We start from the raw sequence: 12,723 nt of genomic DNA on the forward strand, positions 1-12,723 counted from the left end.
AGCCCTCTCCTGGAAAAAGTTCCTTGGAGTGTGTTATTCTCAGTTCACAGACAAAAAATTCCCCAATGGTGCACCTGCTAGGGAGAGGAGCACTGTTTATAGTGAGTCCCTCACAGCAACATACCATCAACCACAGTCACCGTGAGCAGAACCCATCTACATGTAAGGAATGTGAGGGAGCCTTCCCATGTTCTCAGCACTGTGGTGTTCCCTTAGAAAACCACAGTGGACAGAATCCCCAGAAAAGTCAGCCCCGAGAACAAAGTGTGAGTCAAGGGTTACCCCATCATGACCATATGCATGACCATATGAATATAAATGCAAGAGTGAAACGTTATACATGTGAAGAATGTGGGAAGGCCTTCAATAAATCATCACATCTTATTTTCCATAGGAGAATTCATACAGGAGAGAAACCATATAAATGTCAGACTTGTGGGAAGGCCTTTATTCAGACCTCACATCTTAATAGACACATGAAAACTCATAGTGGAGAGAAGCCTTATTTATGTCAGGAGTGTGGCAAGGCCTTTACTCAGTCGTCAGGGCTTAGTAGACATGCAATTATTCACACTGGAGAGAAACCGTATAGATGTAAAGAATGCGGAAAGGCCTTTGTTGGGGCCGCAAATCTTAGTGTACATAGGAGAATTCACACTGGACAGAAACCGCATATATGTAAAGAATGTGGAAAGGCCTTTGCTAGAGCCTCAAAACTTACTGTACATAGGAGAATTCACACTGGAGAGAAACCATTTATATGTAAGGAATGTGGGAAGGCCTTTGCTCAATCCTCAACACTTAATGTACATAGGAGAATTCACACTGGAGAGAAACCGTGTATATGTAAGGAATGTGGGAAGGCCTTTGCTATATCCTCAAGACTTACTGTACATAGGAGAATTCACACTGGGGAGAAACCATATATATGTAAGGAATGTGGGAAGGCCTTTACTGTAGCCTCAACACTTCGTGTCCATAGGAAAATTCACACTGGAGAGAAACCATATATATGTAAGGAATGTGGAAAGGCCTTTGCTGGAGCTTCAAGACTCACTGCACATATGAAAATTCATCTCAGAGAGAAACCTTTTCAGTGTCTGACATGTGGAAAGGCATTCCCACGGTTCTCTTCAATTACTCTGCACATGAGAATTCATACTGGAGAGACTTCTTAGATATGTATGGAGTGTGGAAAGACCTTTACTTCTTCCTCACAATTGACTGTACATAGGAGAATTCACAGTGGAGAGAAACCGTATATATGTAAGGAATGTAGGAAGGCATTTGCTACAGCCTCAAATATTAGTATACATCGAAAAATTCACACTGGAGAGAAACTGTATATGTAAGGAATGTGGAAGGCCTCTGTATTTCCTCAATACTTACTGTACATAGGAGAATACGCACAGGAGAGAAACCATATACATGTAAGAAATGTGGAAAGGCCTTTTGAGAAGCCTCAGATTTAGTGTACAAAGGAGCATTCACGCCAGAGATAAACCTTATATAGGCGAGAAATGTGGGAAGGCCTTCTGCCATTCTGAATCCTTGCTAAGCACAGGGAAATTAACAGTAGAGGGAAACCCTTTCAGTGTCCGACTTGTGGGAAGAGCTTCATTTGGTGCTATTCTCTTACTCAGTATGTGAGAATTCATACTGGAGACAAACTGCATATATGTCAGTAATGTGGGAATGGCTTCATGTACCCCTCACACCATAATAAACATAAATATTCATACTGAATAACAGTCTCTAAGGACAGAACAGGACAAGTCAGTCAAGCAAGTTTCCTTTGGAAACAATGGTCAAGGGTGTTAAAAAAGTGCAGTTAAGAGGAAAGTAAGCCTGCCTGCTCGGAACAGGCTTCTCTTGTCATTGAAATGTACCTGCTGATTTTCACCCGGGCTGCACCTATGCCAGTATTCTAGGGCTTAGAATTGATTGTGTGTTAACTTGTAAATAATGGGTCCTGGTGATGAAAATAAGGAGGAAGGTGACTGAATGAACAGGTATAGAAACACCCCCCTGCTCAGAGCTGTCACAGCTCACTATTCTCTTATTGTTTGCTATGCTTCTGGCTTGGCCCAGAGGGGCTGTTTGGTGGGAATTATGGCAGAAATCAACCAAGATGCAGCACTGAATTCTTTGAAAATGGAAAATCAGGTAAACCTTCATTCTTCAGTCTTTCCTGTGTTAGAATTTGGAATGTTTGAGCATCCTGAAAATCCCGGTTTCGGAACTTGAGCGGCAGTTCACGCCAGCTTGTAGGGCACTTTCATGCTTTTTTTTTTTTAACTTGTTCTGGATATCCAGGCTTTAGGGTTGTGGAGCTTTTGAGGGGTGCATTGGGGGCTGTTTTGTGGCTCAAGTGTCATGGGTGAGGGTGCGTTATCCTGAGGGCCCCTGCCGCCACGATCGCAACCATGTCCGAGATGGCAAAGGAGAGTGGGCACATGGACTTAAGGCCTTGGTGTGAGGAGCCTGCAGAGAGTGGGGGTCTTGGCCATCTCATTCCTCCCTACTCGAGACTGCGCAGGACCATGTTTGGAGCCTTTGAACTGGACATAACACTCATCGAAACTCCAGATATGTTCCCCGGCAGCTCCCAAAGGAAAGGAAAGGTACACTTTTGCGATCGGTCATTTTCATTGGCTTCCGTGCTGGGTTTGGGACTTTGGGGCGTGTTTGGACAAGTGAGAGATATTTGCCTCTGAAAATTTACTCTTTGGATTCTTTTTTTTTTTACTTTTTGGGTCACACCCAGCGTTTCACATAGGTTTCTCCTGGCTTATGCACTCAGGAATTACTCCTGGTAAAGCTCAGGGGACCATATTGTTGCTGGGATTCGAAACCGGGTTGGTCATGTGCAAGTCAAACGTTCTACCCGCTCTGCTATCACTTCAGCCCCACTTTGGATTAATTTAATAGCTTTTTATAATTCAGGGGAGTTGGAAGGGATTCTTTGATGCTCAAGGTTTACTTCTGGTTCTGCAGCTCAGGAATTATTCAGCAGTGCTACTGTGTTCCTATGGGATCCCGAGGCTTTACCTGGATCAGCAAGGCAAGCATCCTACTCGCTTTACAGTGAGTCCAACCCCACTATTGGTGTTTTTTTCCATATATAGAATTTCTACTTCCCAGGTGTATGGTACCACCAGCAGGTCAATATGTGCCTGTAAGGCGAGTGCATCAGCAGAATGATGGCACCATCAGACTTCCAGATACTCCAAAATTGCTGCTATGCCTTTGGCCAGACAACAAGAACTTTGGGCAAAGTCTTTCAAGAAAGTAAACGGCCAAAAGTTAGGTATGTGTGAGACACACCAAGAAACCATTCCCGACTCAGCTATAAAATTGGAGGCAAGGTCTCTCTGGTTCCTGATCAAACTGCTTAAAGGCTATAATCCCAGAGACTCAGAGACAAATCTCGGAACCCAGCGGCAGAGATGCGCCCTGTTCCCGCAATGAGATACCAGTGACAGACCACCACAAAGGGAAAGGGTGTGTATCTCCGCCTTATCCCACTTGGTGGCTCGGTGGCCACCATCCTCCAAAGGCCATTGGACAGACAGGTTTGGGCCTGCAGTGACAAGACATGCAGGGCCTCATGGGATTGGGGTGGACTCTGCCCTTTCCTCCCCACATCAATGAGACCCCAAGTCGCTGCCCATGTACGGACTGTCTGGCTCTTGATCACTCGGCTATGATCCCAGAGTCTCAGTAACCAATCTCTGAACCCAGCGGCTTTCAGCAGAAATGTGTCTGGTCCCCACAGTAGGTTACCAAAGCTGGGTATTTCAGGTGGCAATAGGTTTCTTGCCTGGTGGCTCAGTGGCCACCATCTCTAATGGCTTCTGGACGGTTAGGTTTGGGACTGCTGTGAGGAGACATGCAGGGCATAATTGGATGGTGGTGGAGCTGGCGCTTTTCTCCCCACCCCAACGAAACCCTGAGTTGTCTGGCACCTATGATTGACCTATGTGGCTCGTGATCAAGGTGCGTAATGGCCACGATCCCAGAGATTCAGAGACAAATCTCAAAACCCAGCGCCTTTTAGCAGAAATGCATCTGGACCCTGCAGTAGTTTACTGTCCCCAGTCCACCCCAGGGGAAATTGGAGCTGTTCCCCCAACTGCTCCCACGTGGTGGCTCGGTGGCCTCCATCCTCCAAAGGCCTTTGGAAAGTCAGGTTTGGGCCCTCACTCAGGAAGATACGTGGGGCCTCTCAGGATGGGGTGGAGCCGGCCAATTCTTCCCCTCCCCAACAAGAGCCTATGTCATTCCCACGAACCGCCTCTCTGGCTCGTGGTAAAGTTGTTTAATGGCCAAAATCCCAGAGACTCAGGAACAAATCTCGGAACCCAGCGGGTTTTAGCAGAAATCCCTCCAGATTTAGTTGTTAAAATTTCAGAATTCCAAAATCATATGTTATTTTTAACCACCAATCGAAAAAGAATTGCCGATGTTGCGTTTTCGCCAGATCTGAGTGCTGGGGTAAAATCTCAAATAATAATGGTGGTCTCGAGTCAACATATTGAATGTAATCAAAGTAGAGAGAAGAATGTGGAAATTATCTGCCCCATAGTTAGTGGGAGGCTGTGGAATGGCGGTATACTTGGGTTTTTAGTGGTGGGAAATGGGCACGGTGAAAGGACGGGTGTTTCATTGTATGACCGAGAATTAAACCTGAAAGCTTTGTAATTGCTCTCATACTTTTTCCCGTTTTCTCTGATTTATTTAGAAATGGCCAGAGAAATAGTAGGGCAAGTAGGATGCTTGCCTTGCGTGTGGCCAACCCAGGAGTCCTCCAGTCCACAACATCTTTTAGTTGCTCATTGGACATTGTGTATCCCCTTCTCATCGCTAGACCATGTGATGTGGAGGTGTGGCATGGGGTAGGGCTGTCTTCTCCCCGGAGCAGTTCATCACGGATAGATCCTGTGCTTTGCTTTCTTGACTTTGTTGTCATTCTTCCTTATCTGTCAGGTATGTCGAGTAGTCCATTTGTTTCAAGGCCCTTCTGTTCCCGGCTGTATAACTAGCCTGACTGTACACCTAAAGGGTCAGCTGCCCTTTCTGGACTCCGCTCAATCTGACACCATGCATATCTTTGCCTTTGGATCATTGCCATGTTTTTTTTTTAATATGGGAAGAAATTTGGTTTTCTTTTGTTTTGGAGCCTGGGGATGCTTAGCAGTTATTCCTGGTGGTTCTCGTAAGTTGCTTTTGACAGTGTTCAAAGATCAACACCTGAGCCTCATGCAAGGCAAATGCCTACCTTCTATTCGCTTGTACACACCAAAAATTGTTTTATTGTGTGTATGTTAAATTGTGACTGTGAGCCCATAGTGAAGTTAATTAGGACGAGAACAGCAGTGCATCACGGTGGGTGCTCGCCTTACAGATGCTGCCTACCTTCAGTGTCCAGCATCCCCTATGTTATCCCAAGCATCACTGGGTCTGATTAAAAACAAAACCCAAAAGGCCTTTTTGGGGATTGCCGAGCTCCCCTTCGCAACACTTCCCGCAGATTTTCCCTTTCTGTAGACTTGCTTGGGCTATGAGAAATATGGAGTTGTCCTCCACCTGCTTGGTCATTCAACTGCATTCCATTCAACATTGGACTAATTCTCATTGTGGATTTTGTTTGATTTCAGAACTCAAATCACAGTTTTAGGATGTGGCATTACAGCAATTTCTTTAGGGAACAGGGGTATTGCATACAAGTGTGCTGTAAGATTCTCTTGTTGAAACTAACTATTATGCCATTGGAGTGCTCAGTGGACCGAGCATGCGACTTGAAAGGTGGGGACCGGCTCCATCCCTACAACCACATCTATGGTCTCAGCATCACAGGAAAAATATAGGAGCCTAATGCTGGGACTAGAGGGTCCTTAACCTCAGTGGGTGCTGAAATATAGAAATTTATTTTATTGTGTTGTTTTTTAAAGTTTTCATTAAAGTGCCAGTATTTTCAAAGTTATTGATAGTTGCATTTAGGCGTACAATAATTGAACAATTCCTATATCGGATTCCCTCCACCCGTGTTCCTATATTCACTCCCCACCCCAGTCCCCACTCTACCGCCGCGTGTCATCTGGACAAGCACATGACTAGGTTTCAGTGGTTACAGCTTAGATCACTTGTTTTCAGTTCCGTTGCATCTTTGTTTTGGGTAAATGACTATACCCCTAACTCACGTCACAGGCATAAATGAATCCCTGATCCCTGTAAACTTCTGGTTCTCTTCCAACCCAAGTTTCTTTTCTTCTTTGTCCGGTTTCTCTCTAAACACTGAAATCAGGGATGATTTAAGCAGCCCCTTTACAGTACATTTCCACATCCAGTGTTTGGTATTCCACAGATGAGTGAACATTATCCTGTTTTTGTTTCTTTTTCTGGCTAACTTCACTTAGGACGGTATCTTCCAGTTCCAACCGTGTTGCTTCATAAAACCAGTAATTTTAAAACCTAAAAAATATATCACTTGATCACTTGATCTCCATTTATCCATCGATTTATTCGAGTGGGTGCCAGTAATGTCTCCATGCATGCCTGTTGCGTGCTAGTGTAGCCCAATGGCATCTGTTCATTCTAGGAACATGCAGAGCCTCAAACGAATCATTGAGGGTCTTGAGGAAGAAGTCTGAACATCTTGTAGGTGGGCATCCACGCGATCTTTTGACGTCCTGTGGTATCCAGTCAGTAATGAGTCTAGGCCAGTGGTTGTCTGTAAAGCTCATTACGTGTCCAGCCCATCTGATTTTTGATGCCTTGGCAGATGAGACAGTCTCCCTGATTCTTGACCGTTGACAGAGATCAGAACTCCGGATTCTATCTCTCATTTGAATGATGCGTGATATTCCAAGCATAGCTCTTTCGATTCCTCTTTGAGAGACCCGAGTAGCAATCTCATCCTGTTTTCGTAGGGCCCAGGTCTCTAAGCCATATGTTAATGAAGGAAGAACAGTGGAATCGAAGAGATGTGCTCATAGCTGGAGCTTCTATATCCTCTTAGTTATTTCTTCAACGCTCTTGAAGGCATTCCAAGCCGCTCTCTTCTTCCTGCATAACTGAGGTGCCAGGTCATTCATCAAGTATCTTTCTCGAACTAGGTATTTATAACTGTTGTATTCAGAGATGGTGGTGCATTGAAGGCGAATGGAGCGTCAGGAATGAGGCTGCTTCTCATAACCATTGTCTTCGTAAGATTCAGCTGTAGTCTGACCTTTCCACACTCATGGTCGAAGTAGGTCAGCATTTGTGCTGCTTGGCTGATGTTTGGTGTTATTAAAACGATGTCATCAACAAAGCGGAGGTGGTGTAGTTGCCGACCATCTATCTTCACTCCCATTTCTTCCCATTCCTGTCACCGCATGATGTTCTCAATGGTGGCACTGAAGAGTTTTGGTGAAATGGTATCACCCTGGCCAACCCCTCTCTTGACATGGATAATTACTTCTTTGTAGAATGGTGAGATCCTGGTAGTGAATCCACAATACAGCTCACGGAGGATCCTGATGTATTGAGTTTGTACACCCTGATTGGCTAGGGCTTTTATGACCGCTTCCATCTCAACAGGAAAAAAAGGCCTTCTTCAAATCAATGAACATTAGACAGAGCGGCATCTTGAACTCCTGAGAAACCTCAATGAGTTTAGTAATTGTGTGGATATTGTAGATGGCACTGAATCCTTTTCGGAACCCGGCTCGTTCACATGGTTGTTCTTCATCTAGTGTTCTGCTAATCCCATTGAAGATGATTCGAGTGAACAGTTTGCAGATGACAGACAATAGGCAGTTTGGGCAATAGTTGCCAATGTCATAGATGTCTCCCTTCTTGTATAGTAGTACAGTCTTGCTGGTTTTCCATTGGGATGGAACCTTGCATTCAGACAGGTAGCGTGTGAAGAGCTGAGCCAGTGTATTGATGAGTACTGATGGTAAGTTCTTCAGGTGTTCAGGTCTGATCTTGTCTGGGCCAGGTGGTCTTGTTTCTTTACCGAAGAGATGGTGTGTTGAATTTTGGAAGGGAGAACATTGGGACCAATATGTCAATCGTGCAGAATGTGGTATGTGGGAAAGTGGACATGGCTATTAAAGAGATCTGAGTAGAAGTCATGAATAATCTTCTCCATTGCCCTTCTGGAAGATGTGGTAGATCCATCAGGATATCGGAGGGTAGTCATCTTGGTCTTGTAGTTGATGAAGGACAGGCGGGCATTACGAATGCTTTTCCCGGCTTCTGCCGCATCTACCAGCATCGCTGTTCTCCTGTATTTGAGGTCATCCTTGATGGCTTCTCTGCATTGTTTTGCGAGCTTGGACGTTCGCTTGCTGTTTCCTGAGGCATGTGTCAAGCCACGTTGGCGAATAAGTTCAAGAGTGTTTGAACAAAGGCAGTTTTTTCTTGGTTATCTCTCTCAGCCCCGAGAGTCCCAGCAGCAGGAATCCCTGAACAATGCTAGTGTGACCCTCTCTCCACCTAAGTAAATAGAGCAAGATAACAGAAAACTCATTGATCCTCGAGAGGAATCTGCTTCATGTGAGATATTTTCAAACGTCTGTCTTGGCTATGTGGGGATGCATCATTGCGTTCGCACGTGTATCCCACTAAGATATCCCGCTAAGCTCCACACTAAGCTAGTACCCAACCCAGTCTCGGGCCTCTATTATTTTCACTCTAAACTGGTGCTTCAATTTTCTGCAGAGGGAGTTATTTCCACTTACTGTGTCTGTTATTTGAATTTGAAAAAATTACACAGCTATGTGACCTGCTGTCCGTCTATTTTGCTCGTCCATCTTGCTGAAACGTTAGGTCATTGCCTAGAAAATCCACCCACGTGTCAGAATTGCAACCAAGTCAGGTAAATGTTAGAAACCAACCTGCAGGTCTAGAATATTTTTGACGAGAAGACTATCAGGCACAGCACAGTAATTGGAAGTCTTCTCTGCTGTTCTTCGGGTAGCAGCAGCCCGGGTGGAATTCTTCTGGTCATGCACACTGTGACAAAATCTTGAGTAAGCAGTTATGCCTTCAGCCCCATGATGATGCCAAGACAGGTGGGATGTCTTCTGTGGGTTACCAGTAGGAAGTGAGTGCCATGCTGCAAACAAGCCCTCCGCTGGGACAAGGTACTCAGAGAGTGTTCTGCTCAGTCCATGGACACAAACCACCCCAAGGGAGAAGCCCCTGGGCTGTGGGAGAGGAGCACTGTTTATATTGAGTCCGGTTATGTACTCCACAAAGATATGAAGACTGGAATCAAACCCAGGTTACCGAAGTGAAAGAAAGCTCTCACACTCTTTGGCTCTCCATACAGTCCCACGATCATGCCTGAGTGCTTCCTGAGTGCAGAGCCAGGAGAACCTCTGCGCGTTGCTGGATTTGTGTCCCCCAAACCATGAACAAACCAAATAAAACCAAAACAGCCTCAGTCCCTTATTGAAGGATTAGCTCACCCCAACATGGGTGTTTCTGAGATGTATCTTGCTGTATCCATGCTGCCTCTTCCTCGTAGAAGAGGGTTGGGTACCCTCAGAACGTGGGGTGATGAGGTGTGGGTTGCCCATAGCAGGAAATATTTCTAGTTTCGTCACAGACATAACAAAGTGGCTTCAGATGTTTTTTAGCTCAGAATGTCACAGTCAGTGTCCTCCCATTGTTCATTGATTTGCTCAAAGGGGGCCCAGTAACATTGTGAGACTTGTTACTGGGTTTGGCATATCAAATACATCACGGGTAGCTTGCCAGGCTCTGCCGTGTGGGCAAGATACTCTTGTTAGCTTGCCAAGAGGGTGGAGGAATTGAACCCAGGTGGCCATGTCGGCCGCATGCAAGGCAAACGCCCTACCCGCTGTGCTATTGCTCCAGCCTTGCAGCTTTGCCTTGCTCTGTCCACGTCAGGTTCAATCCTCTGCTCCCCTCTTGGTCTAGAGGCAAAGATGCAGCAGTCCACTCAACCCCCAAGGTGGTTCAGCCATGTATCCCACAAGATCTGAAGGAGGAAATCGAATGCTGGTCACCCATGTGAGAGACTCGCAACCTCAAGGCTCTCTGACCACTGCCCCTTTGAAGCTCTGTGCTTGATCTTTAATTACCCCATACTTAACACAGAACCAAACCTAAGGGTGAAAAATTCTTAGAAAATTGGGCCTGGAGAGGGACGGGATCGCTCACAGCTCCATCTCGTGGCATTTCAGCATAACTTCCGCGGTCCAAATTTTCCCACATTTAAGATTTTCAGCCCTTCTCTTTGCTTAAATATAAAGTATGGGGTCATTAAGGATCCAGCACGCAGCTTAGGCCGCTGCAACAGGAGCAGAGTGGATAGGGCTTTTGCCTTGCATCCACAGGACTCGGGTATAGTCATAGATTTCCCCTATGGTTCTTCAGTCATGTCCATAGTGATTCCTGAGTGCAGAGGCAGGAGAAGGCCCTGAGCATATCCGGGTGTGGCCAAAACCATAAAGAAACAAACAAGAAAGAAACGTAAAGCACAGAGTTTCAGTTCCTTGATGGCGGATTCCATCACCCCGACTAGATGGTGTCAGAACTATATATTCTTCCATTCCCCACAGCCGTGTAGAAGACAGAGTACCCTCCTAATGTGGGGTGATGGAATGTAGGTTGCCCATAACAGGAAACATTCAAAGGGCTTGGTCACAGGCATCACAATGTGCATTCAGAATCTTTCTTGTACAGAGAGAAAAGAACAATGTGAGAAAATAAACTTGCCTTGCTCATTAAAGGTTCAGTTCAATCCTCTGCACCCCTCCAGGTTCAGAGACAAAGCTAGTGCAACCCACTCGACCCCCAAGGCTATTCAGCTATCCATCCCACAAAGATCTGAAGGCTGGAATCGAACCCAGATTACTCAAGTGAAAGACAAGCAACCACAGGCTTTCCTTCCTACTGCTGCACCTGTGGAAGAGGATGCTTGATCCTTTATTACCCCATACTGAACACTGAAGCAAACCCAAGGGTGGAAAATTCTTAGAGAAACGAGCACATTTTGTTACTTTATTTTCCCCAGATGAAAGCAATCTTTCTATGTCTGTCCTTTTCTTTCAGACTAACACCCGAAAATAGCCAAGATAAGTGCCAGGAGGTTTACTCCATCGCATGGAGGCCAGCCACACACGCTAGGGAAAAAGGCAGCTCAGATAGAGAAGGGAGCACCAAATGAAGGGTGCTGGGAGGATCCTCCCAGGATGGGAGATGCATGCTGAAAGTTTACTATAGACCGAACATGATTGCCACTCAATGCCTCATTTGCAAACCACAGCCCCCAAAAGGAGAGAGAGAACAAAAGGGAATGCCCTGCCACAGAGGCAGGGTGGGATGGGGGATGGGAATGGGAGGGATTAACTGGGATCAGTGGTGGTGGAGTGACGGGTACTCGATAATTGTATAACTGAAACCCAAGCACAAAAATTGGTAAGTCTACAAGTGTACCTCATGGTAATTCACTAATTTAAAAATAAATAAATAAAAACAGAGAAACAAATAAATAAATAAAACAAAGAAACGATCCTGGAGAGGGACAGAAACGCCCACAGCGCCATCTCGTGGTGTATCGCCAGAACTGCTGCGACCCACCTTTCTCACGCTTTAGATTTCCAGCCCATTTCTTTGCTTCAATGTTAGGTATAGGGTCATTAAGGATCAAGGAAGCCACTTGGGTCGCTGCAGCGGGAGCAGAGTGGTTAGTGTTCTTGGCTTGCAGTCACGGGCCTCAGTTCTTTCTCTGGCTCTCCATACAGCCCCACCATCATGCCGGAATGATTCCTGAATGCAACATCAGGAGAACCTCTGCCGTTGCTGAATTTGTGTCCCCCAAACTATGAACAAACCAAATACAACCAAAACAGCCCCGGTCCCTTTTTGGGGGATTCCCTCACCCCAACGTGGGGGTTTCTGCGCTGCATTTTGCTGTATCCTTGCTGCCTCTTCCTTGTAGTAGAGGGTTGGACTCTCAGAATGTGGGGTGCTGGGGTGTGGGTTTCCCATAATAGGAAATATTTCTCAATGGCTTGGTCACAGACATAGCGAAGTGGCTTCAGAAGCTTTCTAGCTCAGTGAAGAGAACAAAAAATAAATGACTTTGCCCTGCTCTTTCCACATCAGGTTCAATCCTCTGTACCGCTCCTGGTCAAGAGACAAAGCGTGAGCAACCCACTTGACCTCCAAGAAGATTCAGATATGTACCCCACAAGATCTGAAGGCTAGAATCGAACCCAGGTTACTCTAGTGATAGAAAGCACTCACACAGTTATCGTACAGCAGCATCTGTGGAAGCGACTTGCTTGATCTTTAATTATCCCATACTTATCACTGAAGCAAACCCAAAGGTGGAAAATTCTTAAGAGAAACAGACCTGGGGAGGGACGGAAATGCCCACAGTGACACTTTGTGGTGCTTCGCGGAACTGACGCGGGCCGTCCTTTCCCACACTTAAGATTTCCAGCCCTTTTCTTTGCTTCAGTGTTAGGTCTAGAGTCATTAATCAGGTAAGCCGCTTGGGTCACTGCAGCCGGAGCAGAGCGGTTATTGCTCTTGGCTTGCAGTCAGAGGTCCCTGGTTCTCTCTTTGGCTCTCCATACAACCCCACCATCATGCCAGAGTGATTCCTGAGTGGAGAGCCAGGAGAACCTCTGAGCCTGGCTGGTGTTGGGGCCTCAAACCATGGACAAACCAAATCAAACCAAAACAGCCTCA

The 12,723-nt window shown here is 45.9% G+C and overlaps 1 pseudogene; it reads left to right on the forward strand.

Annotated features, from left to right (window-relative positions):
• The first annotated feature begins 341 nt into the window (after positions 1–341).
• On the forward strand, positions 342–1,256 carry LOC130022464 (zinc finger protein 675-like; annotated as a pseudogene).
• The last annotated feature ends 11,467 nt before the right edge of the window (positions 1,257–12,723 follow it).

Source organism: Sorex fumeus, unplaced genomic scaffold (genome assembly GCF_029834395.1).
Source record: "Sorex fumeus unplaced genomic scaffold, SorFum_2.1 ptg000019l, whole genome shotgun sequence".
NCBI lineage: Eukaryota > Metazoa > Chordata > Mammalia > Eulipotyphla > Soricidae > Sorex > Sorex fumeus.